Below are 14,993 nucleotides of genomic sequence, written 5' to 3'. Positions count from 1 at the left end.
CTTGCTTTTTCAACTAGGGTTGTAGCTTAGCTAATAAATATACCAAAATCTAATAAGACTTGGTGGATGACCGAGATGGTTTTACAATTCTTTAATACGCAAATATTTTACCCTTCTTTATCTTTGGTTGTTTTACTCTTGATATAGAGTGATGCCTCAGGATACGAAAGTAATCCGTTCAGGATACGGTTTCGTACGCTGATTTTTTCGTATCCTGAGTCGCGTTTTACATGTAAATAGCCTAATCCGTTCCAAGCCTTACGAAAAGACACCTTTTCTTTCATAAACACGCTAAATTGTAGTAATAAACATGCAATGCAGCCATTTCTATCATTCAATAATTAACCCAACCATTAAAAACAGCCTAATCCATTCCAGAAACCACCATGAGATTATTCAATAATGTAGTTATAGCCTAGTTATCCCCTCCAAGCCCTAAGAAAACGGTCCGTTTTCTTTACTACTGTATAAAAGTTACGGTACTGTATGCATTTGGATCAGTGAAGGTGTATTGTTACCTGTACACCTAAATCAAGGGTTGATACCCTGAAAAAAAAAAGGTACAGTTAATTAACAAAAAAGTTGAAACTTACCTTTTGATTGAAATTACTCTCAGCGACGAGTTGGGATCTCGTAAGCTTTTCGTATCTTGAATTTTTCGTAAGCAGAAACTTTCGTATCCAGAGGTATTCTATACATACTACCTACAAAAGAGTGACAATGATTTAAAACAATTAATTCCAGATACATTTGTCTACTATGGAATATACACAACAATAATCATGCTGTATTTTACAATAAGATGTATTTTTCCTAACCACTGCATACAAACCAGAGTCCTTTAATAGGTAAAGTAGTGTTTTGGGAACATACTCGTCCCAAGCAAGTTTCACTTGGAACATAACTCTTTATCGGGAGTTTCCATATAGTAGTAACAGGCAATACAAGTCCAAGTGGATCAAACCCTTCAGAAATCTGAGAGAACGAACCATTTTGTACAAGAGAACATCAAATTTACATCGGAGATTTTGAGAATATCTTTAATAACGTACAGTAGTAGGATATTGGAACTACGTCCTCTAGTTGGCTGAAATAAGACTTAAACCTTTTACCCCTAAGCTATTTGGAACTTTCCAATCATTAACCCACAGGCGTTTTTTTTTTTCAAGCATATTTTGCAATATATTTTTTTTAAATTGCTCTAACAGCCTTAATTTTTGTCAAAGAGAGGTCTAGGTTAGGTTAGGCAGGCAAATGCCTGAAGTTTCTCATTAAGTTATCAAAAATATGCAAAACAAATTTGAATAGAAGTTTTTGCAAGGACGTACCAGTACGTCCATGGTGGTAAAGGGATAAGTTTTGTGAGACGTACCAGTACGTCCATTGGATTAAAGATATGGAAATGAACAATAGAACCTTTAGGAGAATGGGAAGAGAAGAGCTTAAGGCCAAAATTAGAGAAGTAGATGGTAAAAAGTGGAGGGATGAGATAAAAGAGAAAAATAGTTTAGAAATATACGAACAAGAAAAAGGGCAAATAGGAGAAGAAATGTTTTATGATAACAAACCTAATTCTATTATTATGTATAGAGCTAGGGCCAACTGTTTGAAATTAAACAATAGGAAAAGACATGAAGCAGGAAGTAGGGTAGAATGCAAACTATGTGGGGCAGTAAATGAAGACCTCGCCCACTTCATTCTTAAGTGTCCAGACCTCAGCGACGAAAGAAGAAAAATAGCGGAATTGCAACAGCCGTATGAAGAAGAAAAGAAGATGATAATAGGAAACGTGCTGTTCAAGAAAGAAGGAATAGAGAAAAGAAAAAAATATATCTATCAAATGTGGAAAAAGAGAGAAGAAAATAAAAGAATTAGAATAAAGAAGAAAACCAAGGAGGTGCCGATGGAAAGGCAAATCCCTCCGTCCAAGAACAAGAACAAGAGAGAGGCGAACGTCTACTCTCACCGAACCAAAAGTAGAAAGTGACGAGACAACACAGGTGTGCGCGCGCACACGTGTGTGAGTGGGGTACCTCCCCCCCCTTAAATAGAAGTAGAGTAGTTACATCTCAATGAAAGTCTTATGGCAAAAGTATAATCCTTATTAATACCAAAAAGAGTTTGTATCTAGTGGCAGAACAAATATGATTTGGTAAAAAGTTTAAATTGGTAGCCAAGAGGAATGCTCAGCTTTACGTCAGTCAGCCTTGAAAATCTAGGTTACTTTGTTACCCCTAACTTTACGTCGGCTTCTATTACATAAACTAAAGATTTAGTGCTATACTGTATTCCACAAGGAATCTTGTTAACATAGTGCCTGGTATTAAAAACCATGAAAGCTATAAATCAAAGTAACATAACTGAGGCAGTAGGAAACCTGAAAAAACCTTGAGTGTTTTTCGTTTACTCGTGGGCCCTCTTCACGACGGTTGAAGATTGCAAGTCGCAAGTACAGAAGACCTTACATGGGTGACTCAAGACCCTGAGCAAATGCGCAGTAGGCAGAAACTTACCAATTTTATGACTGGATGGTGATCATGAGAGTAGGTAACGTCATACCAAGGGGACCTCCAGGCCAACCACCGAAGTGCTTGTGTCCATTGCTTGCATTTTTCTACGTTCCGAAAGGCAAAGCTGGCCCAATTGCGAAGAATCCGTCCACTGACATGGTTGCCTCTGATGAATGACAAATATGATTAAAATCATGCATAAATCAAAACTAATAGATGGAGTACAATTAACAATATATTGTAAATATAATACACTAGCAATTTACACAGGAAAAATATTTATTACTGAATGAAAACGAGACCACAAACAACATAGATACTATACTGTTGAATAATGAATAACCTTATCTAAGATGCAAGACTTTATTTCACTATTCATGGGACCATCTGTGTCCCCCCTTTGTGGTAGACGAGAAAGAAAATGAAATCATATGTTCGTCTCTCCTGTAGAGTTATCAATGAGGGCCGGCCAATATAAAACTTCAAAAGTTCAAACTTGTAGCAAATGTTTTTATGTTGAACAGGCTGACACTAGTCGTTTTTATAGTTTATATATGAAATGTTTTGATATTATTGATTTTAAAATATTTTATTAATTGTTCATTATTTCTCATTTTGTTGATTTCATTTCCTTTCCTCACTGGGCTATTTTTCACTGTTGGAGCCCTAGGACTTATAGCATCTTGCTTTTTCAACTAGGGTTGTAGCTTAGCTAATAAATATACCAAAATCTAATAAGACTTGGTGGATGACCAAGATGGTTTTACAATTCTTTAATACGCAAATATTTTACCCTTCTTTATCTTTGGTTGTTTTACTCTTGATATAGAGTGATGCCTCAGGATACGAAAGTAATCCGTTCAGGATACGGTTTCGTACGCTGATTTTTTCGTATCCTGAGTCGCGTTTTACATGTAAATAGCCTAATCCGTTCCAAGCCTTACGAAAAGACACCTTTTCTTTCATAAACACGCTAAATTGTAGTAATAAACATGCAATGCAGCCATTTCTATCATTCAATAATTAACCCAACCATTAAAAACAGCCTAATCCATTCCAGAAACCACCATGAGATTATTCAATAATGTAGTTATAGCCTAGTTATCCCCTCCAAGCCCTAAGAAAACGGTCCGTTTTCTTTACTACTGTATAAAAGTTACGGTACTGTATGCATTTGGATCAGTGAAGGTGTATTGTTACCTGTACACCTAAATCAAGGGTTGATACCCTGAAAAAAAAAAGGTACAGTTAATTAACAAAAAAGTTGAAACTTACCTTTTGATTGAAATTACTCTCAGCGACGAGTTGGGATCTCGTAAGCTTTTCGTATCTTGAATTTTTCGTAAGCAGAAACTTTCGTATCCAGAGGTATTCTATACATACTACCTACAAAAGAGTGACAATGATTTAAAACAATTAATTCCAGATACATTTGTCTACTATGGAATATACACAACAATAATCATGCTGTATTTTACAATAAGATGTATTTTTCCTAACCACTGCATACAAACCAGAGTCCTTTAATAGGTAAAGTAGTGTTTTGGGAACATACTCGTCCCAAGCAAGTTTCACTTGGAACATAACTCTTTATCGGGAGTTTCCATATAGTAGTAACAGGCAATACAAGTCCAAGTGGATCAAACCCTTCAGAAATCTGAGAGAACGAACCATTTTGTACAAGAGAACATCAAATTTACATCGGAGATTTTGAGAATATCTTTAATAACGTACAGTAGTAGGATATTGGAACTACGTCCTCTAGTTGGCTGAAATAAGACTTAAACCTTTTACCCCTAAGCTATTTGGAACTTTCCAATCATTAACCCACAGGCGTTTTTTTTTTCAAGCATATTTTGCAATATATTTTTTTTAAATTGCTCTAACAGCCTTAATTTTTGTCAAAGAGAGGTCTAGGTTAGGTTAGGCAGGCAAATGCCTGAAGTTTCTCATTAAGTTATCAAAAATATGCAAAACAAATTTGAATAGAAGTTTTTGCAAGGACGTACCAGTACGTCCATGGTGGTAAAGGGATAAGTTTTGTGAGACGTACCAGTACGTCCATTGGATTAAAGATATGGAAATGAACAATAGAACCTTTAGGAGAATGGGAAGAGAAGAGCTTAAGGCCAAAATTAGAGAAGTAGATGGTAAAAAGTGGAGGGATGAGATAAAAGAGAAAAATAGTTTAGAAATATACGAACAAGAAAAAGGGCAAATAGGAGAAGAAATGTTTTATGATAACAAACCTAATTCTATTATTATGTATAGAGCTAGGGCCAACTGTTTGAAATTAAACAATAGGAAAAGACATGAAGCAGGAAGTAGGGTAGAATGCAAACTATGTGGGGCAGTAAATGAAGACCTCGCCCACTTCATTCTTAAGTGTCCAGACCTCAGCGACGAAAGAAGAAAAATAGCGGAATTGCAACAGCCGTATGAAGAAGAAAAGAAGATGATAATAGGAAACGTGCTGTTCAAGAAAGAAGGAATAGAGAAAAGAAAAAAATATATCTATCAAATGTGGAAAAAGAGAGAAGAAAATAAAAGAATTAGAATAAAGAAGAAAACCAAGGAGGTGCCGATGGAAAGGCAAATCCCTCCGTCCAAGAACAAGAACAAGAGAGAGGCGAACGTCTACTCTCACCGAACCAAAAGTAGAAAGTGACGAGACAACACAGGTGTGCGCGCGCACACGTGTGTGAGTGGGGTACCTCCCCCCCCTTAAATAGAAGTAGAGTAGTTACATCTCAATGAAAGTCTTATGGCAAAAGTATAATCCTTATTAATACCAAAAAGAGTTTGTATCTAGTGGCAGAACAAATATGATTTGGTAAAAAGTTTAAATTGGTAGCCAAGAGGAATGCTCAGCTTTACGTCAGTCAGCCTTGAAAATCTAGGTTACTTTGTTACCCCTAACTTTACGTCGGCTTCTATTACATAAACTAAAGATTTAGTGCTATACTGTATTCCACAAGGAATCTTGTTAACATAGTGCCTGGTATTAAAAACCATGAAAGCTATAAATCAAAGTAACATAACTGAGGCAGTAGGAAACCTGAAAAAACCTTGAGTGTTTTTCGTTTACTCGTGGGCCCTCTTCACGACGGTTGAAGATTGCAAGTCGCAAGTACAGAAGACCTTACATGGGTGACTCAAGACCCTGAGCAAATGCGCAGTAGGCAGAAACTTACCAATTTTATGACTGGATGGTGATCATGAGAGTAGGTAACGTCATACCAAGGGGACCTCCAGGCCAACCACCGAAGTGCTTGTGTCCATTGCTTGCATTTTTCTACGTTCCGAAAGGCAAAGCTGGCCCAATTGCGAAGAATCCGTCCACTGACATGGTTGCCTCTGATGAATGACAAATATGATTAAAATCATGCATAAATCAAAACTAATAGATGGAGTACAATTAACAATATATTGTAAATATAATACACTAGCAATTTACACAGGAAAAATATTTATTACTGAATGAAAACGAGACCACAAACAACATAGATACTATACTGTTGAATAATGAATACCCTTATCTAAGATGCAAGACTTTATTTCACTATTCATGGGACCATCTGTGTCCCCCCTTTGTGGTAGACGAGAAAGAAAATGAAATCATATGTTCGTCTCTCCTGTAGAGTTATCAATGAGGGCCGGCCAATATAAAACTTCAAAAGTTCAAACTTGTAGCAAATGTTTTTATGTTGAACAGGCTGACACTAGTCTTTTTATAGTTTATATATGAAATGTTTTGATATTATTGATTTTAAAATATTTTATTAATTGTTCATTATTTCTCATTTTGTTGATTTCATTTCCTTTCCTCACTGGGCTATTTTTCACTGTTGGAGCCCTAGGACTTATAGCATCTTGCTTTTTCAACTAGGGTTGTAGCTTAGCTAATAAATATACCAAAATCTAATAAGACTTGGTGGATGACCGAGATGGTTTTACAATTCTTTAATACGCAAATATTTTACCCTTCTTTATCTTTGGTTGTTTTACTCTTGATATAGAGTGATGCCTCAGGATACGAAAGTAATCCGTTCAGGATACGGTTTCGTACGCTGATTTTTTCGTATCCTGAGTCGCGTTTTACATGTAAATAGCCTAATCCGTTCCAAGCCTTACGAAAAGACACCTTTTCTTTCATAAACACGCTAAATTGTAGTAATAAACATGCAATGCAGCCATTTCTATCATTCAATAATTAACCCAACCATTAAAAACAGCCTAATCCATTCCAGAAACCACCATGAGATTATTCAATAATGTAGTTATAGCCTAGTTATCCCCTCCAAGCCCTAAGAAAACGGTCCGTTTTCTTTACTACTGTATAAAAGTTACGGTACTGTATGCATTTGGATCAGTGAAGGTGTATTGTTACCTGTACACCTAAATCAAGGGTTGATACCCTGAAAAAAAAAAGGTACAGTTAATTAACAAAAAAGTTGAAACTTACCTTTTGATTGAAATTACTCTCAGCGACGAGTTGGGATCTCGTAAGCTTTTCGTATCTTGAATTTTTCGTAAGCAGAAACTTTCGTATCCAGAGGTATTCTATACATACTACCTACAAAAGAGTGACAATGATTTAAAACAATTAATTCCAGATACATTTGTCTACTATGGAATATACACAACAATAATCATGCTGTATTTTACAATAAGATGTATTTTTCCTAACCACTGCATACAAACCAGAGTCCTTTAATAGGTAAAGTAGTGTTTTGGGAACATACTCGTCCCAAGCAAGTTTCACTTGGAACATAACTCTTTATCGGGAGTTTCCATATAGTAGTAACAGGCAATACAAGTCCAAGTGGATCAAACCCTTCAGAAATCTGAGAGAACGAACCATTTTGTACAAGAGAACATCAAATTTACATCGGAGATTTTGAGAATATCTTTAATAACGTACAGTAGTAGGATATTGGAACTACGTCCTCTAGTTGGCTGAAATAAGACTTAAACCTTTTACCCCTAAGCTATTTGGAACTTTCCAATCATTAACCCACAGGCGTTTTTTTTTTTCAAGCATATTTTGCAATATATTTTTTTTAAATTGCTCTAACAGCCTTAATTTTTGTCAAAGAGAGGTCTAGGTTAGGTTAGGCAGGCAAATGCCTGAAGTTTCTCATTAAGTTATCAAAAATATGCAAAACAAATTTGAATAGAAGTTTTTGCAAGGACGTACCAGTACGTCCATGGTGGTAAAGGGATAAGTTTTGTGAGACGTACCAGTACGTCCATTGGATTAAAGATATGGAAATGAACAATAGAACCTTTAGGAGAATGGGAAGAGAAGAGCTTAAGGCCAAAATTAGAGAAGTAGATGGTAAAAAGTGGAGGGATGAGATAAAAGAGAAAAATAGTTTAGAAATATACGAACAAGAAAAAGGGCAAATAGGAGAAGAAATGTTTTATGATAACAAACCTAATTCTATTATTATGTATAGAGCTAGGGCCAACTGTTTGAAATTAAACAATAGGAAAAGACATGAAGCAGGAAGTAGGGTAGAATGCAAACTATGTGGGGCAGTAAATGAAGACCTCGCCCACTTCATTCTTAAGTGTCCAGACCTCAGCGACGAAAGAAGAAAAATAGCGGAATTGCAACAGCCGTATGAAGAAGAAAAGAAGATGATAATAGGAAACGTGCTGTTCAAGAAAGAAGGAATAGAGAAAAGAAAAAAATATATCTATCAAATGTGGAAAAAGAGAGAAGAAAATAAAAGAATTAGAATAAAGAAGAAAACCAAGGAGGTGCCGATGGAAAGGCAAATCCCTCCGTCCAAGAACAAGAACAAGAGAGAGGCGAACGTCTACTCTCACCGAACCAAAAGTAGAAAGTGACGAGACAACACAGGTGTGCGCGCGCACACGTGTGTGAGTGGGGTACCTCCCCCCCCTTAAATAGAAGTAGAGTAGTTACATCTCAATGAAAGTCTTATGGCAAAAGTATAATCCTTATTAATACCAAAAAGAGTTTGTATCTAGTGGCAGAACAAATATGATTTGGTAAAAAGTTTAAATTGGTAGCCAAGAGGAATGCTCAGCTTTACGTCAGTCAGCCTTGAAAATCTAGGTTACTTTGTTACCCCTAACTTTACGTCGGCTTCTATTACATAAACTAAAGATTTAGTGCTATACTGTATTCCACAAGGAATCTTGTTAACATAGTGCCTGGTATTAAAAACCATGAAAGCTATAAATCAAAGTAACATAACTGAGGCAGTAGGAAACCTGAAAAAACCTTGAGTGTTTTTCGTTTACTCGTGGGCCCTCTTCACGACGGTTGAAGATTGCAAGTCGCAAGTACAGAAGACCTTACATGGGTGACTCAAGACCCTGAGCAAATGCGCAGTAGGCAGAAACTTACCAATTTTATGACTGGATGGTGATCATGAGAGTAGGTAACGTCATACCAAGGGGACCTCCAGGCCAACCACCGAAGTGCTTGTGTCCATTGCTTGCATTTTTCTACGTTCCGAAAGGCAAAGCTGGCCCAATTGCGAAGAATCCGTCCACTGACATGGTTGCCTCTGATGAATGACAAATATGATTAAAATCATGCATAAATCAAAACTAATAGATGGAGTACAATTAACAATATATTGTAAATATAATACACTAGCAATTTACACAGGAAAAATATTTATTACTGAATGAAAACGAGACCACAAACAACATAGATACTATACTGTTGAATAATGAATAACCTTATCTAAGATGCAAGACTTTATTTCACTATTCATGGGACCATCTGTGTCCCCCCTTTGTGGTAGACGAGAAAGAAAATGAAATCATATGTTCGTCTCTCCTGTAGAGTTATCAATGAGGGCCGGCCAATATAAAACTTCAAAAGTTCAAACTTGTAGCAAATGTTTTTATGTTGAACAGGCTGACACTAGTCTTTTTATAGTTTATATATGAAATGTTTTGATATTATTGATTTTAAAATATTTTATTAATTGTTCATTATTTCTCATTTTGTTGATTTCATTTCCTTTCCTCACTGGGCTATTTTTCACTGTTGGAGCCCTAGGACTTATAGCATCTTGCTTTTTCAACTAGGGTTGTAGCTTAGCTAATAAATATACCAAAATCTAATAAGACTTGGTGGATGACCGAGATGGTTTTACAATTCTTTAATACGCAAATATTTTACCCTTCTTTATCTTTGGTTGTTTTACTCTTGATATAGAGTGATGCCTCAGGATACGAAAGTAATCCGTTCAGGATACGGTTTCGTACGCTGATTTTTTCGTATCCTGAGTCGCGTTTTACATGTAAATAGCCTAATCCGTTCCAAGCCTTACGAAAAGACACCTTTTCTTTCATAAACACGCTAAATTGTAGTAATAAACATGCAATGCAGCCATTTCTATCATTCAATAATTAACCCAACCATTAAAAACAGCCTAATCCATTCCAGAAACCACCATGAGATTATTCAATAATGTAGTTATAGCCTAGTTATCCCCTCCAAGCCCTAAGAAAACGGTCCGTTTTCTTTACTACTGTATAAAAGTTACGGTACTGTATGCATTTGGATCAGTGAAGGTGTATTGTTACCTGTACACCTAAATCAAGGGTTGATACCCTGAAAAAAAAAAGGTACAGTTAATTAACAAAAAAGTTGAAACTTACCTTTTGATTGAAATTACTCTCAGCGACGAGTTGGGATCTCGTAAGCTTTTCGTATCTTGAATTTTTCGTAAGCAGAAACTTTCGTATCCAGAGGTATTCTATACATACTACCTACAAAAGAGTGACAATGATTTAAAACAATTAATTCCAGATACATTTGTCTACTATGGAATATACACAACAATAATCATGCTGTATTTTACAATAAGATGTATTTTTCCTAACCACTGCATACAAACCAGAGTCCTTTAATAGGTAAAGTAGTGTTTTGGGAACATACTCGTCCCAAGCAAGTTTCACTTGGAACATAACTCTTTATCGGGAGTTTCCATATAGTAGTAACAGGCAATACAAGTCCAAGTGGATCAAACCCTTCAGAAATCTGAGAGAACGAACCATTTTGTACAAGAGAACATCAAATTTACATCGGAGATTTTGAGAATATCTTTAATAACGTACAGTAGTAGGATATTAGAACTACGTCCTCTAGTTGGCTGAAATAAGACTTAAACCTTTTACCCCTAAGCTATTTGGAACTTTCCAATCATTAACCCACAGGCGTTTTTTTTTTTCAAGCAAATTTTGCAATATATTTTTTTTAAATTGCTCTAACAGCCTTAATTTTTGTCAAAGAGAGGTCTAGGTTAGGTTAGGCAGGCAAATGCCTGAAGTTTCTCATAAAGTTATCAAAAATATGCAAAAAAAAATGTGAATAGCAGTTTTTTGCAAGGACGTACCGGTACGTCCATGGGGGTAAAGGGAAGAGTTTTGTGAGACGTACCAGTACGTCCACTGGGGGATGCCCAAAGGGAGTCATTTTGACTCCCACGGGATTTTTTGGTTATTTCAGTAAATAATTAGTTTTCTATAATTTTTTTTTTATTACCAGTTTTGTATACAAAAAATGTAATTTTCTCAGTTCATATGAGGCATATATTAAACTACATAGACTGTTGCAGTCCCAGACAGTAGGTGGTTACCAGTTCCTGAATTTGCCTCTTCAGACTTAATCTCAGGATTTTCCATATCGCTGTTGGATGTCGCTTGGAATAATTTGCTTCCAGCCGGTAAATTTTTAGCTGAACCTAATTCGGTCAAGAACAGCTGGGAAATTGAAGTTTAAGGGATGATAAACGTTGACGTAATGCCGTTTTTTCCACAGATTTTGGTTAGTGTCGTGTACGCGTGGCTCGGCAGAGAAGGTGCCTTCGGTTAATGTGCTATTTCGAGATGTAATTCATTTCTTGGATGCTAATTAGGTTATTTCTGTATTGAAGTGCATTTTAGGATGTAGCCCAAACCTGACTAACATGCACTTCAATACAGACCTAACCTAATTAGCATCCAAGAAATGAATTACATCTCGAAATGGCACATTAACCGAAGGCACCTGCTGTGCCGAGCCACGCGTACACGACACTAACCAAAATCTGTGGAAAAAACGGCATTACGTCAACGTTTATCATCCTTTAAACTTAAATTTCCCAGCTGTTCTTGACCGAATTAGGTTCAGCTAAAAATTTACCGGCTGGAATCAAATTATTCCAAGCGACATCCAACAGCGATATTGAAAAACCTGGGATTAAGTCTGAAGAGGCAAATTCAGGAACTGGTACCCCCCTACTGTCTGGGACTGCAACAGTCAATGTAGTTTAAGATATGCCTCATATGTACTCTCGTAAGACAGGGCCGCTGTACCGCAAAAACCATGGGTAATACATCGGTTGAGTCCCACCTAGCCACTACTGCTTGGCAGTATGTGGGAGCTCGATGTTTTTCATCTTTCTGGAGCGAAGCGAGCGCACGGCTGACCAAAAACCATTCGACTATCGAAATGTTACCGAAATTTTATGGATTTTGCTCTGCCGTGTATTCACTTCGCTCGCGAAAATAGGAAAATACCAGGCTCATATGTACTGGTAAGCGGTAATGGCTCTATCGAAATATTTGTCCACGTCTACACAAGGACACCTGCCTGCCTAACCTAAACTCAGCCATGTCCTTACCTACTTAACCTTGCACTGCCGTAATTTAGGCTTACATCGAGTTTGATCCGCGACCCGTTTCACTCCTAGTGAGGTAATCAATCATATTTTGTAAAGGAAAAATATCTTAACACTTGTCCCAACAAGCTACATTCACCCAAACAATGCTTGCAGGAAATTTTACGATCGAGTAAATTGGCCGTGGCTTCAGCGGACGACGCATTGTAACTACCTTTCCCTAACCGGAGGCTTTGTAGGGTGACGGCCAGATCCCGTAGAAAACGGGAATATTCTGAACTGTGGCCGTCGTTCTAAAAATGATTTTGGCGGGAGAAGCTAACTTAAAAAACCCACCTAACCTATGCTAAAAGCCGTGTCCGTACTCGGGGCTGCGCCGCCCCGGACACCCCCCCTCTTACACAACAGTTCCCTTACCTACGAGTACGACGGGAGAAGACAACTTAAAAACCCACCTAACCTATGCTAAAAGCAGTGTCCTTACCCAGGGGGGCTGCGCCCCCCCCCCTTACACAACATATTTGAGATCCGTAGACAATTTCCAAACGTTTTTATTCTATACAAGAAAACAGTCGGAGCGATAATAAGCAAATTAGGACGTTTGGCCGTAGCGCTACAAACTACCCCCTTTCCCTAACCTAACAATTCATGATAATTATCATAATAGTATCAAATATCACTATAAATGACGTGTCCCTAAAAACGACAAACTTAACAAAGAGGTGAATATGTAGATTGACGGGACAGTATTAAATTGTAAAAACGAAACGTTTCTTAGACTGGTATGACACGGGCAATATCTATCGGGAAAGTTGGAAACTAAGCAGGAGCTACCCGTGACTTGCGTTCGGACTTGGTATGACACGGGCTCTATCTATCGGGAAAGTTGGAAACTAAGCAGGAGCTACCCGTGACTTGCGTTCGGACTTGGTATGACACGGGCTCTATCTATCGGGAAAGTTGGAAACTAAGCAGGAGCTACCCGTGACTTGCGTTCGGACCGTGCTGAACTTAGAAAATATAGCCGTGGTAAAGGTAAATTATATTATTCAAAATGATAAAATATGATAAACTAACATAATATTATGGTATGTTGGATCATTGTAAAGAACATCTTCCCCTTAATGAAAAACGATTTGGCTAGTAATAAGAAAGATATCGCCCTGTCCCCAAAAACTACACACACTCCCCAGTCTTGTATACAAAAAAATTATACACACACTCCCCAGTCTTGTATACAAAAAAATTATACACACTCTCCCCAGTCTTGTATACAAAAAAATTATACACACACTCCCCAGTCTTGTATACAAAAAAATTATACACACACTCCCCAGTCTTGTATACAAAAAAAATTATACACACACTCCCCAGTCTTGTATACAAAAAAAATTATACACACACTCCCCAGTCTTGTATACAAAAAAATTATACACACACTCCCCAGTCTTGTATACAAAAAAATTATACACACACTCCCCAGTCTTGTATACAAAAAAATTATACACACACTCCCCAGTCTTGTATACAAAAAAATTATACACACACTCCCCAGTCTTGTATACAAAAAAAAATAATATACTCAGTTAGAAAATGCCAAGAAAATTCCCTTTTCATTGCACGAGGAAGGAACTGGCCGCTCATGTACAAAGGCACCGAAATTTAAGCTTACACTGGGGCCCACATTCAGCTTAGCCTAGCCTAAGTCTTGTATACAAAAAAGTTATACACACACTCCCCAGTCTTGTATACAAAAAAAAATAATATACTCAGTTAGAAAATGCCAAGAAAATTCCCTTTTCATTGCACGAGGAAGGAACTGGCCGCTCATGTACAAAGGCACCGAAATTTAAGCTTACACTGGGGCCCACATTCAGCTTAGCCTAGCCTAAGTCTTGTATACAAAAAAATTATACACACACTCCCCAGTCTTGTATACAAAAAAAAATAATATACTCAGTTAGAAAATGCCAAGAAAATTCCCTTTTCATTGCACGAGGAAGGAACTGGCCGCTCATGTACAAAGGCACTGAAATTTAAGCTTACACTGGGGCCCACATTCAGCTTAGCCTAGCCTAAGTCTTGTATACAAAAAAATTATACACACACTCCCCAGTCTTGTATACAAAAAAATTATACACACACTCCCCAGTCTTGTATACAAAAAAAAATAATATACTCAGTTAGAAAATGCCAAGAAAATTCCCTTTTCATTGCACGAGGAAGGAACTGGCCGCTCATGTACAAAGGCACCGAAATTTAAGCTTACACTGGGGCCCACATTCAGCTTAGCCTAGCCTAAGTCTTGTATACAAAAAAGTTATACACACACTCCCCAGTCTTGTATACAAAAAAAAATAATATACTCAGTTAGAAAATGCCAAGAAAATTCCCTTTTCATTGCACGAGGAAGGAACTGGCCGCTCATGTACAAAGGCACTGAAATTTAAGCTTACACTGGGGCCCACATTCAGCTTAGCCTAGCCTAAGTCTTGTATACAAAAAAATTACACACACACTCCCCAGTCTTGTATACAAAAAAAAATAATATACTCGGTTAGAAAATGCCAAGAAAATTCCCTTTTCATTGCACGAGGAAGGAACTGGCCGCTCATGTACAAAGGCACCGAAATTTAAGCTTACACTGGGGCCCACATTCAGCTTAGCCTAGCCTAAGGCTCATGTACAAAGGCACTGAAATTTAAGCTTACACTGGGGCCCACATTCAGCTTAGCCTAGCCTAAGTCTTGTATACAAAAAAATTATACACACACTCCCCAGTCTTGTATACAAAAAAAAATAATATACTCGGTTAGAAAATGCC

The 14,993-nt window shown here is 37.2% G+C and overlaps 1 long non-coding RNA gene across 4 annotated transcripts in view; it reads right to left on the bottom strand.

Moving 5' to 3' along the window:
• Positions 1-575: 575 nt before the first annotated feature.
• LOC137635321 (uncharacterized) overlaps positions 576-14,993 on the bottom strand; it is a 14,912-nt gene continuing 494 nt past the window's right edge. Inside the window, exons 2-8 of one of the 4 annotated variants that reach the window (XR_011042645.1) lie at positions 10,167-10,277; positions 8,896-9,058; positions 6,976-7,086; positions 5,705-5,867; positions 3,786-3,896; positions 2,514-2,676; positions 576-704 (exon numbers count right to left, since the gene is read on the bottom strand). This is a non-coding gene — a long non-coding RNA (uncharacterized lncRNA). The remainder of the gene's footprint in view (positions 705-2,513; positions 2,677-3,785; positions 3,897-5,704; positions 5,868-6,975; positions 7,087-8,895; positions 9,059-10,166; positions 10,278-14,993) is intronic. The other 3 variants (XR_011042646.1, XR_011042647.1, XR_011042648.1) reach the window with 3 other exon arrangements.

The sequence above is a fragment of the Palaemon carinicauda genome, unplaced genomic scaffold (assembly GCF_036898095.1).
Source record: "Palaemon carinicauda isolate YSFRI2023 unplaced genomic scaffold, ASM3689809v2 scaffold1135, whole genome shotgun sequence".
In the NCBI taxonomy this organism is placed as follows: domain Eukaryota; kingdom Metazoa; phylum Arthropoda; class Malacostraca; order Decapoda; family Palaemonidae; genus Palaemon; species Palaemon carinicauda.
This window is presented reverse-complemented; position numbering and strand designations above follow the sequence as displayed.